Source organism: Camponotus floridanus, unplaced genomic scaffold (assembly GCF_003227725.1).
Source record: "Camponotus floridanus strain SB8 unplaced genomic scaffold, Cflo_v7.5 scaffold221, whole genome shotgun sequence".
Taxonomy (NCBI): domain Eukaryota; kingdom Metazoa; phylum Arthropoda; class Insecta; order Hymenoptera; family Formicidae; genus Camponotus; species Camponotus floridanus.
In genome coordinates, this window is record NW_020229350.1 from 219,499 (window position 1) to 225,000 (window position 5,502).

At 25.9% G+C, this 5,502-nt stretch overlaps 2 long non-coding RNA genes across 2 annotated transcripts; both read right to left on the reverse strand.

Annotated features, from left to right (window-relative positions):
* Window positions 1-991: 991 nt before the first annotated feature.
* On the reverse strand, window positions 992-1,658 carry LOC112637933. The gene is made up of 3 exons (XR_003122842.1): window positions 1,511-1,658; window positions 1,272-1,383; window positions 992-1,167 (listed from the first exon to the last, which is right to left on the reverse strand). It is a non-coding gene; the product is annotated as an uncharacterized LOC112637933 (long non-coding RNA).
* A 1,030-nt stretch (window positions 1,659-2,688) lies between these two features.
* On the reverse strand, window positions 2,689-3,208 carry LOC112637931. The gene is made up of 3 exons (XR_003122840.1): window positions 3,042-3,208; window positions 2,771-2,930; window positions 2,689-2,704 (listed from the first exon to the last, which is right to left on the reverse strand). It is a non-coding gene; the product is annotated as an uncharacterized LOC112637931 (long non-coding RNA).
* Between the last annotated feature and the right edge of the window lie 2,294 nt (window positions 3,209-5,502).

Sequence of the window (5,502 nt, forward strand, 5' to 3'; positions counted from 1 at the left end):
AGATCATCAAGTTTTACCAAGTAAATCCGGAACTAAAGAAATTAAGAAAAGTTACATACAAAAACTTAATTCAGATAGCATTATAATATATTTATTATTAATAAATATTTAATTTTGAAATTAATTCTCTCTTTTACCAAGTAAACTTGCAATTGAAAAAGTTAAAAGCAAAATAAAAAAAAACTTGGCGTGCTCTCGTCGTATCTCATAATTCACATAATTTTATTTTAGTAAATATTTAAAATTAAGATTCACAAATTATATTCCTATAATTATTAATTACATATCTGTAATTATAATATTTACTAATCATAACAATATGAATATTATAATGCGGCGAGAGCACGCCAAGTTTTTTTTATTTTGCTTTTAACTTTTTCAATTGCAAGTTTACTTGGTAAAACTTAGAATTAATTTCAAAATTAAATATTTATTAATAATAAATATATTATAATGCTATCTGAATTAAGTTTTTGTATGTAACTTTTCTTAATTTCTTTAGTTCCGGATTTACTTGGTAAAACTTGATGATCTCGAAACAAATCGATTAGTTTTTCGAGACACTTCTAAATTCAAAATTGCCGATTAATATAATCAATGTTATTGTAAAGGTTAAATAATTTTATGACTTATTATTTATGTTTATGATAAATTTGCAATATATTAGTGCTATTTCATATATTGTACAAATATTTATTTAAATTTGGATAATAATGTATTTTTATATATCATTATATATCATTATATTTCATATTTTAAATTACAAATCTCTATGAATTGCTTCAATGTACTTGGCTAGTTAATTATTGATTTCATATTTAGTTTTGTTTTTCTTTTAGGACAACTTTTTTTAGGGAAAATTTCTGTAAACTATTTTTAGGGATATTTTTATTAAATATATTAAATATAAATTTATTGCATATGGTAGAATATTTTTTATGTACTTGGCGTACTTTTTTTACCTTTGTAAGGTTTTTTTAGAGGGATACATTATATTTAAAAAATACGACTTATATTTAACACATTATGCTGTTACAAACTTTCTCTTCAATGGGCTTAAATGTTATTGTGATTTATAAATTTTTAAAAAATGAAATCTTTTATCCCTGCAGATTTAAATTTTCTTTAATAATGCGTGCCATCTTCGAATATCATAACTCCATAACCCTTCAACAGACATACACAATGTCAATATTATATTTCAATTATCAATATAATTTATATCTTCAATGTTTCTTATATTAAGAAGAGATTCGTGAATGTATAGTCACCTTAGGACATCTTGCGTAAAAGCTCCATCATAATAAATGCCATCAAGTGTTACAATTAAACCATTGCCATGTTTCAAATCGTTATTCCATAATCCAAAATATTATTTTTCGCCTGTAACATCATTGAATAATAATTTCGATATTGTAATTTTAATTTATCCCAAAAATCATATCAGATTATTATTATATTATATATTATATTTATTTCCAGGACCATGTTATATTTTGTTTTTTTGTACCTGTCATGATATCATCCGTTATTCCACAGCCTTGTTTAACACCAGCAGCATTCTGCAATATAGATGCAACTAATGCCATAAATAAATGATCTTCTTTTTTGACACCATGCATGATCATGAGATAATCCATCTTTAAAGTATCTTTTATAAAAATTTCCATAATGTATCTAAAATATTGCATATAATTAATGTTTTACGAGAATATAATAAAATAAATTTTTTTACATTATGTTATATGACATATAAAAGATTTATATATATATATATATATACAAGTATACGTATATTCGCGTTACGTGCGTTATTTATTTCTGCAGCACACATATATATAAAATGCATTTTTTAGTCATGACTTTAAAAAAGTGCCGATTTAAAGAAAAATGATTTTCCTGTTAGTGGCTCTGAAAAGTGCCGATATAAAGCGAATCAAGCGGTATTCCATCGTAAAATAATTAAAATGGCACTTTTCAGTGCTTATTTAAAAGCCAATGAAAAGTGCTATTTGACATTGAAAAATGCCGTTTTTTTATGTCTTCATATCAGGTCACTCCGCTTCTGCTTTTTCTTCTTTTTTCAATCTGCAATATTAGGAAAAACGTATATTGCAAGGTGTTGCTGAACAGGATAAGTATTTCTGCACATACGCATGCGCAGAAAAATCCAGCCCGTCCAGCAACACTGTGCAATATACGTTTTTCCTGCAATGCCTGTAACAAAGTTGAAAAAATAAATCGATTATTAATATTGCAAAATGTAAATGATAAATTAGAAAATAAACTGCTTAACAATGATATGTTCAAATTTTCTAACAAATTTATATATGTAATATATATATATATATATATATATATATATATATAATCATTGTCAATCGGTGAACAATATACGGGACTAAATGTTATATAAAATATGTATGTTATAAAAGATATATGTATATTCTACAAAACTGACCTAATTTTCTTCTGTTCCTTCTGATTGTGCTATCTCATCCTCGTCCTCGTGTTCGTTGTGTTCGTCGTGTTCGTCGTTCCACAGATCATGTGCTCTTTTATTTTGATGGCCTCTTTGTGCACGATCTAAGTTGTTACGGACTTTATTTCTGTTTCTTTTTTTGGCTGTTCGCACAGCATCTCTCATATACATTTGGAATGTAGCCCGCATCGGCTTTCAAAATTTTTTTTTCGCATACAGCATCTGCAAAACATTGTATTAAAATATCATTGATAACTTAAATTTAGTATCAGTATAATAATATCATACCATAAATAGCTTTAACCAAGCGGGTATTAAATAATGGCCGTTGATTTTCACGACCAAACCAAGTGTATGAAGTCATTAAGCGATCTTGAAAAATCTCTTTTACGCATAAATGTATGCTCTCTTTGGCATTGAAGCCACCAATAAAAATCAAATAATTCACCTATTTAAAAAATATTGTTATTTATATTTCTATTTATATATGTGTCTACGTTTAGTTTACTAAAGTTTATTATACATAAGTATATATGATAAACTTATTTGTTTCACATACCAATGTCATATATTCTTCATCATTAGCAGTTTCAAATTTTTCAACATCCGCTATTGATGATATTGGTAAAAATGCTGGCTTTTCAGGTGTATGCTTTCGGCTTCTATTGCTCGTCTGCTGTAATATCTTGTCCAATTTCTCATGTATCTTTCTGTAAAGATAATATAGATAAATAATTAGATTACATAATAAATATAAATAATATACACATAGGTCAGTATTTAGAATGCACTTACAAAGATATTAGCGTGTTGTTATTCAATAAAAGAATCTGTATTATGTAATACAGATTCTTCTATTGAATAACAACATGTTAACACTTTTGTGTGCGTTCTGAATACTGACTATAATATATCTAAATAGTATATGTATCATGTTTAGATATAAAATAAATGATATTTAGTGTTTATATGTACATATATGTATAATGTGCTTCAAAACTTACTTAATTTCCGAAGCCAATTGATCCATTCTTCCATGTATTGCTCTGTGAATATTTATTTGCATATACAAGTATAAGTTATATATATTTAGTTCAATGTATGTATATTTAGATATTTATAAAAAATTTTCTGCTTAATTCTATTATCGTACTCAATTTCCGGCTTAACATTGTAAAAATCTCCTGTAGTTTGTGATGATGGTGGTACAGAACTTAGACGATGACTGTCATTTGGCCAGATGTTGAAAGGCTGAAACTTAGGGTCATATAGTGTATTCAATCCACTACGAATATGTTGTGTATGAGTAGATGCATGTGGATCGTGTGTGAATGTTTGTGTTGTATTATAATTTTGTGGTGCATAGTTTAATTGTTGTAAACTATTGTTAGAATGTGTTTGTGTCGTGTGATTGACATTTAACAGTTGTGTGTAAGTTATTGGTGCATGTGATGTGACACTGGGACTGAATGTTTGTGTTGTTTGAGTAAAAGGTTGTGTGCAAAATAAATGTGTTGTGTCATTGACATGTGGTGTATTACTGATATGTTCTTATAATTGTTAATTGACGATTGTGTATAAGTAAGTGATTGATCGGGATGAACATGCATAACTCTATTAGGAGAATCATTTTCTAATACTCCCCGTAACTCAGCGACATCGTCATCTAATTGGCTGCTCTGTTGTTGCTCCATCGGTGTTTTTCTTCCTGAACTTCTTTCTACTTCCCTTTCCTCTGAAGATGTCGTTTGATATCGCGGTTTATGGATGTTCTGACGTTTGGGGCGATCCGTCATTTTTCCTATAAATATATATTAATACATATCATATAAACAAACATACACACACACACACACTCCTATATATATATATATATATATACGAGTATATTAGAAATCATACAATTTTTGTCAAAAACGTTTTTCTCTAAAATGCTTAGTTTTTGAATGAAAAGAGGTGTACGGTTTCTAATGACATATTGATTTGTAGTTATCCGTTATTTTTGCAATATAAGAGTAGCAAAGAAGTTTGAAGGATCTGGAATATTATATGGTAAGCAAAGAGGACCGTCTAATTTTAATGAAATATGACGGGGGTGATGCGGGTTCTTTGCTCATTTATTTAGAGATGTTTAACATATAGTACAAAAAAGAGTGATATCCCTAAAAAATTACCCTTTTAAAAAAAAGGTAAAAAAAGGTGCTAAGTCCGCGTAAAAAACAGTATATGTATTTGCAAAATAGTGTATTATTAACTGTAAAAAACTACTGTATTGTATATCCTACAAAAATAATGATATCAAAAAAAGTTGCGCTAAGTGAAAATAAAAGCTTATAAAAATACTTTAACCAAAAAAAGTTATACAAAATAGCTGATTTAATTTTCTACATTATATCCTAGAAAAATATGATATCCAAAAATTACGCTAATTGAAAATAAAAACTTAAAAATTTTAACTAAAAAAATTGTACAAAATAATTGTTTTAATTTCATACAAATAATATTAAAAAGTTGCGCCAACTGAATAAAAATTTTTACTATAAAATAGACATATTTCTTTTTTATTTTCAATATTAAAAGAAAAATGATATTAAATGAATTGTAATATCTATTATAAAAAATCGAATTGAAAATATGAACAATCATATACATTGCAATAATCATATGCATATATCCTGAAAAGTTTAATTAAAAAAAAAAAGAAAATGATAATACAAAATACAAAATTAAAAATTATTAAAAAATTAAAAATTAGAAATTAATAAATAAAAAATAAAAATTTATATAAAAATTAAAAATTAATACATATAAAAAAATTTTAGTTAAAAAACTTAGCGCTGCTAATTTCATTAGCACATTGTTCAGCGTAGCAGCGCTAAGTTTTTTAACTAAAATTTTTTATATGTATTAATTTTTAATTTTTATATAAATTTTTATTTTTTATTTATTAATTTCTAATTTTTAATTTTTTATAATTTTAATTTTGTATTTTGTATTATCATTTTCTTTTTTTTTTTTAA